The 18061-nt window shown below is 41.9% G+C and overlaps 1 pseudogene; it reads left to right on the top strand.

The window, feature by feature from the left end:
- The first annotated feature begins 308 nt into the window (after positions 1-308).
- On the top strand, positions 309-14311 carry LOC147463248 (uncharacterized; annotated as a pseudogene).
- The last annotated feature ends 3750 nt before the right edge of the window (positions 14312-18061 follow it).

Below are 18061 nucleotides of genomic sequence, written 5' to 3'. Positions count from 1 at the left end.
GCAGTAGAGAATAGTCATGAGCGACTCGTGGAGCTCGAAAAAAACCTTTGTTTAGTGTAATCCCACCTTCAAATTTATAGATTTACCTCTTAATTTTTTTGTGAAGGTGAGAATACCTACAAAATTCTAAAAATTAAGTGTAATTTCGTGTAAAAACCTTCAAATTTAGTCCATTTAACTCAAGTGCTTCTCATATGTAGGTTTCCATGTCTTTAAACAAAAAGGTTTTTGTTGAGAACTGCTTGAAGCGAGCTTGAACCCCCACCGCACGATAGAGAGAGCATGACAGAGGGCGCAGGACAAAGGGCATGAGGCCTCGTTTCTTCTCTACTGCAAGTAGCACGCGCCGGCGCATGCTGGTTGCGGTAGTTCCCAGCTTTTAGCCCTACTGTTTCCCCTGCTGCCCTCGAGCTGCCAACACAACTCGCATCCAGCCCGTCGCTGTTGTTCGTGCTGTTGTTCGGCTTCTAGACAGTCTCATTGTGCTGCCTAACAATCTCTTTGCGCTCTACATTTAGCACTACCAACACAGGTACGTTTTTATTGAGCTATAAGGGTCAATGCATGCCTTGGTTGCAATCGAATTGATGCATTTCCTCATAATCGATAGCTTTTCAGCAAGGGGTAGCAAGGCTTCGCACCTCTCAAGGACGGTAACAAAGTACTTCCAACTTCTCAAAATGACATTGTTGAGAAAGGGAAAAATTTAAAGTGTTATTGTTGTGTGCTTTTGTCAATAGAGAGAGAGAGATAGATAGATAGATAGTTCTATTATCGTCCTGGGAGGTCAAATATGACCTATGGGACCAAATGAACATGTCACGTGGTGTGAGTGGAGTTCATAAGTGACTCTCGATGCTCAAAAATGGCTGAAATGAGCGTCGCAATAGAGAGTCCACATCGTGGTTGGGAGAGGAAGGTATGTAGGGAGAGCTCATGGCTGAATATATGGGGAAAAGAGGACCTAATGTGGTCAAAAGCTGAGCACTCAAGTAGTGTGTGGTACTCACTCTCTCGCAATAGAGAGAGAGAGAGAGAGAGAGAGAGAGAGAGAGAGAGAGAGAGAGAGAGAGAGAGAGAGAGAGAGAGAGAGAGAGAGAGAGAGAGAGAGAGAGAGAGAGGTACCCTCAAGTGTTCGGAAAAAATGTGTGTCAGATTAATTTCTTGCCATTTTCAATTTCCAAAATTCTTGTTGAGCGCAAGGGGAAAAGGAGAAATTCCAGGCTAAAATAGAGGAAAAAATGTGTAAAAAGTAACCTAATTTCTAAACATTTACTCTTTGCGAGTTGTCGCAATGACCGAACGCCGGCACGTGGCCCTATCAAAACAGGCTTGATTTCCGTGGTTGGCTTGCTTAGCCAATTACTTCCCACCGAATGGTGTTAAATGATGTATCATTATGTCCAAACAACTAGAGATTGTGCATTTTTTTGTGTTTTTGCTAATACAATTTTATTTTAAATGTAGAGCTACTTATGCCATGTCTGCAAGTTTAAGTTTAGCTTTGACTTGTGTAGGTCATTTCACGACAAGGGCCATTGATGGCAGGCAAAAATGGTACATCTAATCGAAGAGGGCATCCTCCTCCTAGGTGTTTCAAAGTTTTAAATATCTGCAATTAAATATTCTTATGAATTTTTTACATTTTTTAACTATGTTGGAATAAATAAATAGTCTTGGTTTCTAAAATTTGTTGGAGAGGTATCTCATGGGCTATGTATAGTATTTGAAATAGTGCTCTAAATTAAATTTTGTTTCATTTTGTTATTCCACAACAATACTTTATGTTTCATTATGTGTTTCCTTCAACAACTGATTTCTTTTTGAAGGTTACTAAAAATGTTGAATTGTTTATTTACGTTGGATCAGCCCTAGATCTCATGGTCGTGCCGGGAGAGGGAGTATTGACCAAATCTCTTATGGTCAGGTGGACAATAGTGACCAAGTCTCTTTGGTTTCAGCAACTATCATGGTAGAGGAGCTAGAAACACAAGAAGAGGAGATTCTATCTATGGACATGGGCCAGGGATCTTTACATGAGATAGATGAGACACTAGCCCCTGAGGAGAATGGGTTGCAGATAGTCCCATGGGAGATAAGGGACGAGGTTAGTGCAGCCGTAGAAATGGAGGATGAACAAAAAGTCTTCATGCATAGGGGAGAAGATATGCTTGAGAGCACACGTATATTTAGCTGCTTTGATTGTCACTCTATTTCCCTTGTGCAGATTGATTCCATATGCAAGGGTGAGAGGGTTGAGAGACGATCTTAGTGGGTTGAAGTCTACCTTCGCAAAAGAAGGCTATATGCCAGAAAAAGGAGCTTTCATTATCTCTTTATTGACATGCAAAAGAGATGAGAGCCTTGTGACATGTATGTCAATACTTTCTATCTTTTTGCCATTGTTCACATTCTTTGGATTTTGTTTAAATTTTAACTTTTGTGTGTACTCAAGATGAGATCAAAGCAACATGGGACCTCTATGGAATGAGATCAATGATGAATTCGAATGTGAATTGGAAAGAAAACCAAAGTTTCAAGATCTTGTCAATCACATGTTCTATGTTTGGGAAGGGAATCATCGTATTGTGGCATGGACAGAGACAATTGAAGAAAGGTTTTCCACTTCAAAGGAGAAGCATTGTCGTGTTTTGTACACTATCATAGATCCTACCAAAGTGCCTGAGACTGCATTGCTAAGCAGTTTGCAAAGAATGAACTTGTAAGTGTTTCGCTTGTTCAACTTTGCTAGTATTTAAGCTATCATATATTTGAATGCTTACATGATATATCAATGCAGCATGAATACTCATGCTCTGGTTTCCACTCATCTTCGTGATGAGATCGTTAATACCACACACATTTGTGCGGTGGATCATGTGATGTCCTTAAACGGTGTGAGCGGGATGAAAACACACACAGCGCCTCTATAATGACCCGACACACACTCTTGGGAAGATACACACACACACACACTATGGGGCACCACTCGGCTTAGACAACACACCTGGCCGAGACAGGGAACACACCTCTGGAGTGAGAGGAGAGAGACTATCCACTTGCCCACTCCACACGGACACACACACACACACACACCCAAAAAACTGAGCTCAAAAGAGGATAATTTCTGATGTTTAGATACAATTGAGCTTGGGCCAACACCAATGGGGCAAATAGCTCACACAATATGGGTAAAATAAGCCAGATACAATCACAAACTAGAGCAGAAACTTTGCTCATAGGAGAAACTTACACAGAAAAACAGTAGGAAAAGAGTGAGGAATTCAGTAAAATGGACAGCACCATCGCGTCCGGAACGGCCCAAAACCCCAGTCTACAATGTCAAAGTGCTCAAATCCGACCTCGGATGAGCAGTTTACGGCCAAAACAAGCTCCAAAATGAGCAAAAACACACCTGCGGCTGTTCCTCCTCTCTTCTCCACGTTTTTTCTGGTCTTCTCTCAGTTTTTTCAGTTCTCACACTTAGCTTTATTAGTTGGGCACCCTTTGCCTTTTAGATGACCTCAAACGGACCCCGAACAGGCCAAAAACTAACCTCGCAGTGCATAGTTGTCACCCTACTGCATCCATGCGCACACCTGGCACTCATTTCTTTTCAATAATGCGTCTCGCAACCACGTGAAGTGGCCCCAAAAAGTGGTCCTAATGATGACCTTTCTGCATAACTCTCACAAGAAAACACCACTTTGTGTCCGTATTCATCCACGTGCAAATATTGACCCCGTTCGCCCTCCTGACGCCACTAGATGCCATCTGACGCACCTGCTTACCTCATGTCGTCGGCCCGCGGATAGCTTCTTGGAGAAGTTTTACGCGCTATAAACTCCTCATTATTGTAGAAAAAACATACTGGTACTGGTGATAGTGAAAATCGATGCACTATGTACATGTTGTCCTACCCGTACACATGTGGGCCCCACGTAACCACCTGGCTATGGAAATTGGGCAATCCTTTATTTGATGCACCATGCATGTGTATGTACATATGCGCAATCCCTTTCTCCAAAAAACTGCTGACATAATTTGCCCATCCCCTAGCCTACTAGATCATTCATGATCAGCAGCAGCAAAAAGAGATATGAGATTCGCTGCATCACAGGTCTCCTCATCCCTCACCAACACTCCTTGATCCACATACAGCTCATCCTGCTCGACCATCATCAACCTGGCATGATACAATTTAAGACGCAATCCATTTACCCTTGACTTATGTAGAAACCCATCCAGGTTATCCAACTGATATGTACCATTCGGGAAACACTCCACTACCTTGAAAGGGCCTTCCCACTTAATTTGAAACTTCTTTTGGAAGGTGTTATCCAGCTTACTGTTGTAGCGCAAAACCAAGTCATGTTTCTTGATACCCTTACTTTTGACCTTTTCATTTATCTTTGCCAAAGCCTTATCCTGCATCTGCCCATAATGCTCCAATGCGCTCATCCTATCCAACTGGACCTCTTGTAATTGCAAGAGCCTCTCTTTGAATGCATCACTAGGCGGCCCAAGTAACTTCTCTAACATCTTGACCGCAGGCAACTCTACCTCCACAGGCAATAGTGCTTCCTTTCCATACACCAAATGAAATGGAGTAAACCCAGTACCTGTCTTCACCGAAGTACGGTAAGCCCATAATGCACTAGGCAATTCCAAATCCCAATTCTTTCCTTGGTGCTCTGTCACTTTAGAAAGATTTTGTACCAACTCACCATTGAATCTTTCATTTAAGCCATTACACTGCGGGTAATAAGGAGTGGTATGCTGGTGCCTAATCTTCATCTTTGTGCATAAGAAGTCTAGCAGTTTAGCTCTAAATCCTGGCCCCTTATCTGAAAGTAGCTCTAATGGCACCCCAAACTTGCAACATATTTCATCATACACAAATTTTGCCACATCCTTTGCAGTGATCTGTTATACTACTATAGCCTCTGCCCATCTAGAGAGATAGTCCACTGCCGTCAAGATATAGCTTTTGCCCCTGCTTGTGATAGGTAACGGGCCTATTGCATCAATCCCCCACTTTTCAAACACATCAAACGCCATAATGGTTTTTCGTAGCTCTGGCTTCAACACTCTCTTCCCAAATGCTTGACACCTATTGCAAGACCTACACCAATGGTGAACATCCTTGTGAAAACTAGGCCATACATACCCCTCTTGCAATATCTTATGCAAGGTGATCTTTAGAGCAAAATGGCCACCACATGCGCCTTCATGATTCTCTTCCAACACTCTGTAAAGCTCCTCCCGCCAAGGTACACGTCTCAACACGAGATCAGCCCCTTTCATGTATAAGACATCACCAATCAATTTTTACCTGTATGCTCTACGCACAAAGCCATACTTTTTAGACTTCTGAATCTCCTTTGGAATGATTCTTGTTAGCAAAAACTCCTCTTCTTGAGCCAAACTTTCCCGGCCATGATAAAGAGGTAAAGTGGTCCTCAACACAAATAGCTCCCCAATCATGCCTTGAGCTGCTTCATGTGCCTCTCCATTTAGAGCACGTTCAATGTGTCTGATGATCCATGCTTCGAAATTTTTTAATAGGCCTTTAATTTTGAAGCACATTTCCTTCAATGAGGTGTTCTTGCTCTTCCACACACCCAGCACTTGCTTCACCACTAACAAGGCATCACGTTTTATGCTCAACCTTCGAACCCCATGCTTCAAACAAATGTGTAATCCGGCTTCCAGAGTAGCATATTTAGCCTCATTGTTACTATGAGCATCCAATTTGAACCCTCTCTTGCATACTAGCTTCCCCTCTGGGTCATAAAGTGCTATACCCCCTGAAGCTGCATCATGGCTCTTTCTGTATGAACCATCAAAGAACAACACATGTGCATTGCTGATCTGTGGCACTTCTTCAACTACCTTTCTCACCACCTCTTCCTTAACAATAAGGGGATTCTCCTTGTAGGTCAACAAATCAGCTAGGGTGGCCCTTGTACTATCTTCCACTAGAAAAGAGAACTCAAACTCCTGCAGCTCAATTACCCATTTCTTCACCACATTTGACATGTTAGTACCATTAATTAACTGAGGAAAAAAGGCATAACTCGTCAAGAAAACAAAAGGCCGTGGTAGCAAGTAATGACGAAATCATTGACAAGCAAATATTACACTGGCCATCACTAGCTCTACTTCCGAGAACTTTCTCTCCGCTACCAACTTCACTCGACTTTCACAATACACTAGCCTCATATAATGGCTGCCCTTCCCCTTTTGCAATAGCATGGATCCAATGGCATCATCCCCTACTGATGGATTTACATAAAACACTTTCTCCCAATCAGGAGCCTGCATGGCTGACAACCCCCCTAACACCTCTTTCACCTCTTGAAACACTTCTTCACACTTGTCATCCCATTGCAATGGATCATGCTTTGCCACTTGCTGTAATGTATAAAGAAGCTGCGAATACAATGGAATAAACCGTGCCATGTACTTCACTTTGTGTATAAAAGTTGCCAATTGCTTCGTACTCGTAGGTGATGGAAGAAGAATAATAGACTTAACCTTATCTGGATCAGCCTCAATGCCATTTTCTGACACCATATGGCCCAATAACTTCACCCTTGGATGTGCTAGATGACATTTCTTTGGATTTAGTTGTCCTCCACATTCATCATATCGAGCCAATACCATTTGCAGCTTCTCATGGTGTTCAGCCCTACTGCTATAAACACAAAAGTCATCCATAAAATCTTTAACACAACTACCAATGAATGGTTCCAACACCCAATTTGCTCTCTCTTGATAGAAGGAAGGTCCATTTGACAACCCAAATGGCAATACTATGTAGCAATAGCAGCCCCATGGCGTAATAAAAGTGGTCTTTGTGCGGTCTTTAAGAGAAATCTTCAATTGAAAATAGCCTGAAAAAACATCACACACACTGTACCTCTCATAACTTGCCACTGAATCCAAGATCCGATCGATGAATGGAAGAGGATATGGGTTCTTCTTAGTGGCTGCGTTTAAGGGTTTAAAATCTACACAAATTCTCCACTTCCCATCCTTCTTTGGACTGACTACTACTGGACTCACCCATTCTTTGGTCTCCACAGGGACTATGAACCCTGCCTTCAACAACTTGTCCACCTCTTCTCACAAGGCTTCCATTTTCTCTTGACCCATCCTTCTTAGCCTTTGCCGCACTGGCTTAGCACCTTCTTTCAGCTCTATATGCATCTCTTCACCCTTGAACCCTCTGATCTCTTCATATGAAGTAATGAACAAATCAGGAAAGCTAGCCAGCATATGCAAATATATATCCTTCTCCATAGCTGAGAGGTCTCCACTGATCATTTGTGTCATCAATTCCTGCTTCTTTGACAACTCAACCTTGGTTTGCATCAACCCTTCAATCACTTCATAAGGCCCTTCACTTTCATCTTCAACCTCATTCGGAAATGCAACTAAACCAAACTCCTGTATTTCTTTGTCCATCAAAAGAAATGCAACATCAGCATCCTCATCACTGATGGTAGTGCTATCAATGTCCTCATCTGTCACCGTGGAAGAGTCTTCATCACTAGACTCATCCTCATCTTCATAAAGCTCCTCTAATCGTTTCCTTGTGTCCATATTATAAATCTTCTTGGTACCGTTCTTTCCATAGAGGCTAATCGTACCATGTCGCCAATCTTGAACAGCTCCCACTGCACGTAACCATGGTCTGCCCAGTATAATAGGATATGCTCCCAACCCTGTTGGCATCACATGAAAATCAACCACTGCCTTTGCATCATATGCCTCCACTTCTAAGCTCTTTACAACACCCAAGCATTTTACTTTTTGATGGTTTGCCAATCTGATCCGGAAACCTGACACCCCAGCCACTGTGAGACCCATCTTCTCAACGCATGAGTGTGTTATGACGCATATTTGGGCTCTGCCATCCACATAACCTTGTCCCAAATTTTTCCTTTTATGCCACACATCTACTATTGGACAAATTTCTGGTAGCTCATCGATTGCCAACACCTTTACTGAACCTCTCTCTGGCTCTTTCTCCATTGGGTTAACCATCCTCTTCCACTGTCGCTTTAGCTTAGGCACCATCTCTATAAGCTGCCCAAAAGTAACATCTGCCTTCCTGCTCGTCAGATCCTCCTTCAAGTCATAGCTTAATTGCCCATCCCCTAGTGGAAAATCTGAAACATGAAACTTTCGACGAGCTCTCCTTTTCCTCTTGGCCTTGACATCCTCGCCTTCATGGCTCTTTCCTTTCTTCTTACTAGGACCTGGGGCACTTCTTCCTTCCTTATCCTCTGTGGTCCTCTTCCCAATAGGCATCACTAATGTATCCTCTAGCTTTGATGCCTTCTCCAAGGTGACTACACTTAGCACTTTTTTCTTTCCCTTTTCCTCCTGGGTCAGTCCACTGGTTCCTTTGTCTCCCTTAATTTCGATGCCATAATCATTTGACCTAGTTAGCACCTGTCTTGGCAATGGATACATGTCTCCCCCCATCCTTGGTGGCTTATCACATTGCGGGCTGATGTGACCCAACTCTCCACAATTATAACATGTGGGCGTCTGCCTCCAGTACCTACCATTGCTTTGTCCAACACCATTCCTAGGCCTTTCTTCACCTCTTGGCTGATTTTCAAAACTCCCTCGACCTCAATTATTTCCCACTTGACCTAGCATGTTTAGGCCGAGATTCTTCATCAAATCGACCACTTGCCTCATGTCTTTCCTTAGCCCATCATCTTGCACCGATGTAGTGACCACTGCTGGCATAACCTGAGTAGTAAGAGGAACCACTGGTTCATGATGAACCCCTGACATGCGACCTTGTAAAGACTCTATAGGCTGAAATTCAGACCTCATTGGCAAAGACTCCACCCCTAACTGGCTCATTTTCCTCAACTTCCACTCTTTGTTCCTTGCTACCTCTACTGCATCTTCATATGTCCTAGGCTTCTTTAGCTCCACTCTCCAATGTATATTCTCCCAAAGACCAGCCAAGAACCTGTCCTTCTTCATCATGTCAGGTGGGGGTACCTGTGGTGCTAAGGCCTTGCACATCCGCTCCCATGCCAATGAGAACTTACGTATGTACTCATCTACTGGCTCACCTTCCTTTTGCACTAAAGCCTGTACTTCTTGCCACACTTTGTCAGGATCTTCTATCTTCACAAACTCCACTTCCAACCCATGCCGTAGATTGTCCCAACTCAATCTTACATGTGGATTAGCCACATGCAACTCCTCTTCAAATGCTTTAGACCAAACTCGTGCATCACTCTTCAAACAAATTTGGAGAAGACGTAACATCTGCGCAGGGTCATGAATCTAGTTGCTAATGCAGGTAACCTCCATCTTTTCCAAAAAATCTTCCACATCTTCATCACTTCTTCCATGAAACTCCAGATAAGAGAAAGCCATGGCTACCCAAGTTACAATGCTTTGAGAACCCCTTTGAACACACGTGCAAGAACCCAAAACTTTTGACTACCCAATCCCCAGAAACTTCAATGGAGCTCAACTTTAGATAAGGACAAACACATGCACATCAAATGAGTTTTTATAGTTGATCATCGGAAATACAACAGGCAAAGGACATTCCAAGATCTCTCGTAATCTTCTTGGCCCAAACATAAAGACTATGCGCTGCTCGAAAAAAATCTTCCTTGACACATGAACATTTATCTGGATTCTTTGAGTTAAATGAAATGGAGTGAATTGAGGGCCATTTTGATCATCCATTAAAGCCAACCATGAAGCTCCCAAGAAGGCACACCTGACTTAACCTCTGATTTTGCCAAAATTTCAGCAGCATAACAACATAAATGGCTCAAAAGACCAAAAAACCAGCCATCATAACTTGGAAAAATTTTGGCAGAGTTTCCCCAGAAATAGAGCAGTAGGAACCCAAAATATAGACTGTATATGTATGCATAAACTATCAACAATAGAACCCGAGCATCAAGTAGGACTCACTAGTACATAGCCTATGGCGAGGTCACAAAAAGGGTGCTCCAGCTACCTGTATCACCAAAAGGATCTCCACATTTGAGAATCCCCCAACTCAATAAAAACCTCACGCTATCGACCCTCACACGAAGGCTAATGCAAATCGCGTATAGTCAAGTCTCAGAAATGACTATCTTCCAGACCAAGTCTCAGAAATGGTTGGGACTGCCAAATACAACCAAGTATGGCTCCACAAATGCATACAATGGCAGTTTCCACAAGTAACGTACAATCCAGCAGACAATGCGCTCAAATAGGCGCCAAGTGATGCATACCCACAACAACTGCAAGTGACATCACTGCTAGTATATCACTGTACTCCAGCTACCTGTACCTGTGTGAATCACCTGTACCTGTACCTGTCCCTGTAACCTGTAACCTGTAACCTGTAACCTGTAGCCCTGAAGCTCGAAGCAGATGGTACTCGAAGAAGATCCTCCGTGGGGGCGCCAAACGAATGTGAGCGGGATGAAAACACACACAGCGCCTCTATAAAGAACCAACACACACTCTTGGAAAGATACACACACACACTATGGGGCACCACTCGGCTTACACAACACACCTGGCCGAGACAGGAAACACACCTATGGAGTGACAGGAGAGAGACTATCCACTTGCCCACTCCACACAGAGACACACACACACACACACACACCCAAAAAACTCAGCTCAAAAGAGGATAGCTTCTGATGTTTAGATACAAATGATCTTGGGCCAACACCAATGGGTAAATAGCTCACACAAAATGGGTAAAATATACTAGATACAATCACAAATTGGAGCATAAGCTTCGCTTATAGGAGAAACTTAAACAGCAAAAACAACAGAAAAAGAGTGAGGAATCTGGAAAAACAGACAGTTCCATCTCGTCCGGAATGGCCCAAAACCCCAGTCTACAATGTCAAAGTGCTCAAATCCGACCTCGGATGAGCAGTTTACGACCAAAACAAGCTCCAAAATGAGCAAAAACACACCTACGGCTGTTCCTCCTCTCTTCTCCATGTTTTTTCTGGTCTTCTCTCAGTTTTTTCAGTTCCCACACTTAGCTTTATTAGTTGGGCACCCTTGGCCTTTTAGATGACCTCAAACGGACCCCGAACAGGCCAAAAACTAACCTCGCAGTGCATAGTTGTCACCCTACTGCATCCATGCGCACACCTGGCACTCATTTCTTTTCAATAATGCGTCTCGCAACCACGTGAAGTGGCCCCAAAAAGTGGTCCTAATGATGACCTTTCTGCATAACTCTCACAAGAAAACACCACTTTGTGTCCGTATTCATCCACGTGCAAATATTGACCCCGTTCGCCCTCCTGATGCCACTAGATGCCATCTGACGCACCTGATTACCTCATGTCGTCGGCCCGCGAATAGCTTCTTCGAGAAGTTTTACGCGCTATAAACTCCTCATTATTGTAGAAAAAACATACTGGTACTGGTGATAGTGAAAATCGATGCTCTATGTACATGTTGTCCTACCTGTACACATGTGGGCCCCACGTAACCACCTGGCTATGGAAATTGGGCAATCCTTTATTCGATGCACCATGCATGTGTATGTACATATGCGCAATCCCTTGGTCCAAAAAACTCCTGACAACGGTTTACCCGAAAAGGATCAAAATCTTATTGCCACCGTATGGAAAAAGTATGCCAAAGGTTCCAAGCCTTGGTATCTGCTCACTCGACGTTACCTTGGCAGATTGGTCTATGATGTATGAATCAAATTAATGCTTTCTTTTGTCATTGGGATGCGTGATTATTAATATAGTCTTTCTTATTTTGGATTTTAGATTCAAATGACAAAAGAGAAAGAGAAGAGAATTTCGAATGTGAAGCATGGTTTGTCTGACGAAGACTTCAAAAAGAAAGAGGAGAGAACTCACCAAGAGATCACACACAAATATCAAGGTTGTATTGGGAAGGTACTTTAATTTGTTTGCATCTACTCTTTATTTGTGGCGAATGGTACAATATGTAATTAGAGTAATTGTCATTTTTATACTCATATTGCAGTTACTTAACATTGTGAATCCCAACCTTGGGATGGATTGGCTAGCAAGGGTTTTGTCTCTGAAATGGGATAATGATAGCTGGGCTACATCGGAGAAATTGAACTTAATAGCACTCCAAGATGCTCCCGTTCAAAACAAGATTCATTGGATTTCTTTTCTTGAAGCGGACAAGATTACAAGGGGTGCATATGGTCTTAAGAAAGGAGATCACGTCTTCCGCATGTAAGATTATCGTGGATAATTAATCTTGAATTTGTTGTACTGTATTTTTTTTCTCTCACTCTTTTTGGGCTTGTAGGTGGCTTCATAGATAGGGTTTTTTGGCACGAGTCGTTGAAAGAGCATTTCAGATTGTGTCAGATCTTATGGATGTGCCTGGCGTTGTGCCTTTGCCACATGACTCTACCCTCACATTCTATTTTGAGGAGATAAAATTTGAAGCCACGCCCTTTTTGTTTCCAATTGAAGTGTCTCTTGGAGCAAAGACGAAGGATGTGGAGAAGCAGGCATTGAAGAAGGTAGATACATTACGAATGGCAGCACCACGTTTGTCTTTTAGGTGAACAATTTATTAATTGCAATTTTATTAATTTGTTATGTTTATGTGATGAGCTTCATGTAACTTGTTAGCTGTTCATTGTAGATTCCTTATGTTTTTGATATCCAAGAATGTGTTACCTGCCATGCCTTTTTTGGCAAGACAATGGACTCAGATGGCTACTCAAGACACATGCATGTACCCCTCTAGTATGCGCACCTTGAGTGCATGGGAGATTGAGAATTGTCCGTGGTGGATAGATATGGGAAAAGGACATGTTCTTGGTCGTGAAAGAGAGCTGCATGACACGATGTCGAGGCATGCTGTGATACAAAATCCACCAGTAGTAGATAGATGAGAGGAGAGACACGCAGGTATGTTTCACTCTTTGGCATGCCAAACAACCATAAGATATTAGTATTTTGACATAAAATGTTTGTTTAAGATGCACGCAACTCTCAAAAGGAAAAGGAAACATTTGTGGGTACGATCGTAGAGGAGGATGTGGGCTCAATGCCTGGTATGTCTTATAAAAGTTTGTTAATGCTTTCCAAAAATATGCTTCATAGATGACTAATTTTATCTTGTTGTGATGCTCCAGTGTCTTCTGGCACCATCATGGCTAGGAAGACTATCTCATTGTTTATCTTGTGGAGTCTCCACTACAAAACATATCTAGTTTTGTTGACACACGATGCATGGACATAGTGGGGGACTACATTTCCATTGCTGCAAAGTTCAGAGTGGGAGTCCGGAATCCCATATGCATCCCTGTACATGAGCATCTTTCACGGGCATGTGTGGAGGCTACACTATATACTCGCGGGGGGAGAGTCGTTCCATGGGCTCCTGATTTCATTTTCTTGGATCTCCCCTTTGGTGGGTCTCTAGTAGGCTCCTCTACTCTACCTCACTGGGACATTTGCAGTGCGGATCATGTGCATGCTGGAGTTCATTTGGCATTCTCGATGCTAGCAGATTCAGGCTTGCTTCTAATCATGGTGTCTACAGCAGGTGAGATACTTTTTCTTATGATCATGCCATAAGATAGTAATAATCATTGTAAGTGTTTATAATAATTAATGCTTTGAACAAGAGAGGCCATTGGGTGGGTGGAGAGGTTTTGTCATGCTGCAGAGATGGTTGTTCATCGACGTATTGTAGTACTCCATCATGGAGCCTATGGTCATTTTGAAAGTTGTGGCAGTCCTATTGAGGTGACGCACTTGCTTTGTATTAATACTCTAATGATTTATGTTTTTGCTTTCTCTAACCGTGCCTCTTTTGTTATAGTGTCTTTGCTCGGTGCTATTTATGGTTCATCAAGTAGGTATGCATCCACCGTGCTTCGTGCAGAGAGCACTATCCTATTTTCTTGCCTTGGCATGCAGTCATCGGATTCTTTTATGATGCATCATGTTCCGGATCTCTCTCAAGCTAGATCATCATCAAGCGAGCTATTGTGAGGTGGATTGCAGCGGAGCCATTCTTTTGTTGCATGCTTTGTGGAGATCCTTTGTCAGCATGGAGGCATTTGGAGCTTGGATGTGGTACAACCCCTACACTAGCGGCTTGTGTGGGATCAGGACGGACATGTGTTGCACTCGACATTGATGAGCCATTGATTTTAGGATATGTGCTACCATTACTCCGTCGTAGAAAGCGGAGCAAGGAGGACCCCTCCGCCTCCTTAGATATTGATGATGAGGGTGATATGCCATCGCGTGTCAATCCCTTTGATGACTAGTGAGTCCCACGTCTTAATATTCCATTGACATTGCTTATATTTTTTTATCCTTTTGATGTCAACATTGGTATTTAGTGTTTATGGATATTGCTTCTATGTCTTGTTTAGTATTTTGTCTTGATGATGCATTTTCTTGTTGGTTGGAATTTCCATGCCGGTCTACGCAGAGGAGATGGCTCGGAGCATGGAAGCAGACATGCGATACGATTTTGAAATCTGTGAGACACGTCAGAGATGGAATGTCTACATCAATGATGAGTGTGAGAATTGAGGGATTTGTAGCATATGGTTCTTGTCATGTTTTGATGGAAACTTTTGAGTCGATGTTCTAATGTTTTAAGTCGTGGATGAGAAGTATTCACTCTTTGGAACAATTTGGTTAGAATTTCAAATCCTCCTGTGAGGTGCCTTAAATGGCTAATAGGTTTGTTTTGAAATATTGATCTATGTACAAAAGAAGCTTTGTCCAATTTTTTTTCAAAAACTACTATTATGTTTTTCTTTGTTTTCTTGTTAGGTCATATGCATTGACAATGCGTTGGAGGGGGAAAGTCTACATTGACAATGAATGTGACTAATCATAGGAATTGAGAAATTTGTAGCATTGATGTTAGAATTGAAGTCTCATTATTTTCATATGGTTCTCATCATGTTTTGATGGAAACTTTTGAGTTGATGTTCCAATGTTTTGAGTCATGGATGAGAAGTATTCACTCTTTGGAACAATTTGGTTAGAATTTCAAATCCTCCTGTGAGGTGCCTTAAATGGCTAATAGGTTTGTTTTGAAATATTGATCTATGTACAAAAGAAGCTTTGTCCAATTTTTTTTCAAAAACTACTATTATGTTTTTCTTTGTTTTATTGTTAGGTCATATGCATTGACAATGCGTTGGAGGGGGAAAGTCTACATTGACAATGAATGTGACTAATCATAGGAATTGAGAAATTTGTAGCATTGATGTTAGAATTGAAATTCATGTCTCATTATTTTCATATGGTTCTCATCATGTTTTGATGGAAACTTTTGAGTTGATGTTCCAATGTTTTGAGTCATGGATGAGAAGTATTCACTCTTTGGAACAATTTGGTTAGAATTTAAAATCCTGCTGTGAGGTGCCTTAAATGGCTCATGGGTTTGTTTTGAAATATTGATCCATGTGCAAAGGACGCTCTGTCCAATTTTTTTCAAAAACTAGCATTATGGTTTTCTTTGTTTTATTGTTAGGTCATATGCATTGACAATGCGTTGGAGGGGGGAAGTCTACATGACAATGAATGTGACTAATCATAAGAATTGAGAAATTTGTAGCATTGATGTTAGAATTGAAATTCATGTCTTGTTATTTTCATATGGTTCTTGTCATGTTTTGATGGAAACTTTTGAGTTGATGTTCTAATGTTTTGAGTATTGGATGAGAAGTATTTACTCTTTGGAACAATTTGGTTAGAATTTCAAATGCTCATGTGTGGTGCCTTAAATGGCTATTGGTTTGTTTTGAAATATTGATCCATGCACAAAGGACACTATATCCATTTTTTAAAAAAAAGTAATATTGTGTTTTGCATAGTTTTTTTGTTAGGCCATATGCATTGACAACAACACCATCATAGATATTCTCTCAGGTTCTTGTATGCTCGCTCACGCTTGCTCGGGCTACGGTAGAACTCGAGCTATTGGTTTCTCTTTTCTTGCTCAAGAAGAGAGGTCCTCAAGCTTTCTACAAATGGTTGGTGTTATTAATTTCAAAAGAATAAGTAGAATAGGGATTTTTCATGCTTGAAGCACGCCTACTTTATGCAGTTAATGAGGACACCATCAAGAGCTATGGTCTTAATAATGGAGTCCTATTGGGCTTAATCATTATTGAGCTATTAGAAGGTTGACAGGAACCGGTGCTCTCTTGGCTCTATTGAACCCTCTCTTTTATTCCTTGCAATTAATAATATTCGAGCCACGGGTATAGATGCTTGAGTGCTTATCTTTGAAGGTAAATAGGAGTAGCAACTAGGGCTTGAAGTGCCAAAGTATGGCTGACAAAGGAAAAGAGATTGAAATGAATGTTGATAGCTTTGATTTTGCTAATGAAAGAGCAACTAATGATGCCCCTATGCTTGTAAACTATCTTGTTTCTAAGCTACAACAAGCCCTAGGCAACGCATCCCTCCAAGGCTAAGTGCTACAGCATATGCGCACCCATGGTATTCTCCAAACTCCCCACCAAGAAGAGAGAGTACCTAGGAAGCCTCCTTGTGAGACTTCCAAAAGAGGCCTCTCTCCGATTAACGGAAGAAGAAGAGTATTTGTACAAAGGGCTCAAAAATATACTACTCGATGATGCATCTCCTTCCCAAAGGAGAACTCAAGTTTCAATGGTGGAGGCCCCACCGAAAGAACGAGAAAGAAGTGAGTCTCCTGCCACCTCGGCGGAGATGGCTCCACAAAGATGGTGGGAAAAACGCTCTCCAACACCTCCTAAACAAAGAAGACCATCGCACACTTCACTACACCATAATTCAAAGAGGGACGAGAGAAAACAAGAGAAGAAAAAGGCGAGAAAGAGCTCACCCTCTTCTCCATCTTCTTCATCCTCTTCCTCTTATGAAGAAAGTGATGGTGCACACAAGGAGGAACAAGGTAAGAAAAAGGCAAGAAAGAGGTCACCCTCTTCTCCATCCTCCTCATACTCTTCCTCTTATGAATAAAGTGATGGTTCAGCTCTTGAACCACCTAAAAGAAGAGACCATAGAAAATCTTATGCCACATGGAAGAGGTCGTCCAAGCTGAAAAAGTTCAAAGAGGGAGGAAAGAACATCTTTGTTCTTATCTACGATGGCACCTTTGATGCTATGGACAAAGTCTTGGCTTTCATCCAACAATTCAAGGTGGCATTTGGAGATGAGGGCTTCACGGAGCTATGGGACTGGTGTCTAACGTCACTCCTATCTTATTGCAGACATAGCGAGAACCACAAATATAATTGTCAATCCATGGGATGAAGCTATCTCAACTAGTGCATAGAGGCTATAAGAGTTTGTGAATCTCTTGAAAAACAACAAACAACTTGCATCTAACTCAAGCTACACTCAAATGACAGAAATCACCAAGAGCTAGTCGCTAATCGGCAAATAAATCATAACCGTTACAGTATCAAACAACATCCAAACGTTACAAAACTTCTAGGACATGTTTATAAGACCTAAGCACACATGCTTATGGTCTCAAATCTCACTTTAGGTCAAGTGCAAAATTCGCGATTATTAATAGTAGTGAGTTTTTGACCTAGTCATTTTCCACCCAAAATGCATCTAAATGGTTAGCAATGATGCCTCAATACCCACCTATACTTATTTTGTGATTTTTAAGCTTAAATTCCTACTTATGATGAAATTTGGCCACGGGTCAGCGACGCCAAAAGCTACGGATTACCATGAAATGCTTACGTCAATGCGTAGAGCTCTTACCTGCGGTTGCAACGCAATAGACGGCACTGCAATGTGACAATCAGGAAGGGAGTAGGAAGCACGAGAAGGAGAGAAGTGAGCATCGTTAGCTCATGCTGTGTTCCATTATCCAAAAACTTACAAAATACTTACAAAAATTGGCTTTTATACCTTAGCCAAGGTTTTTGTGGTCAAAACTAATAATCTTGGAGTTCTAATTAAAGATAGGTTGATACAATCTAAAAGCTTGTAGCCCTAGCTCATTAATTATATTGTTTTATCTGGAAAGTAGGAGTTTCAACATTCCC

The sequence above is a fragment of the Adiantum capillus-veneris genome, chromosome 2 (assembly GCF_014529385.1).
Source record: "Adiantum capillus-veneris isolate H3 chromosome 2, ASM1452938v2, whole genome shotgun sequence".
NCBI lineage: Eukaryota > Viridiplantae > Streptophyta > Polypodiopsida > Polypodiales > Pteridaceae > Adiantum > Adiantum capillus-veneris.
Note: the sequence above shows the minus strand (reverse complement) of the source record. Positions and strands in the feature narration are given on the sequence as shown.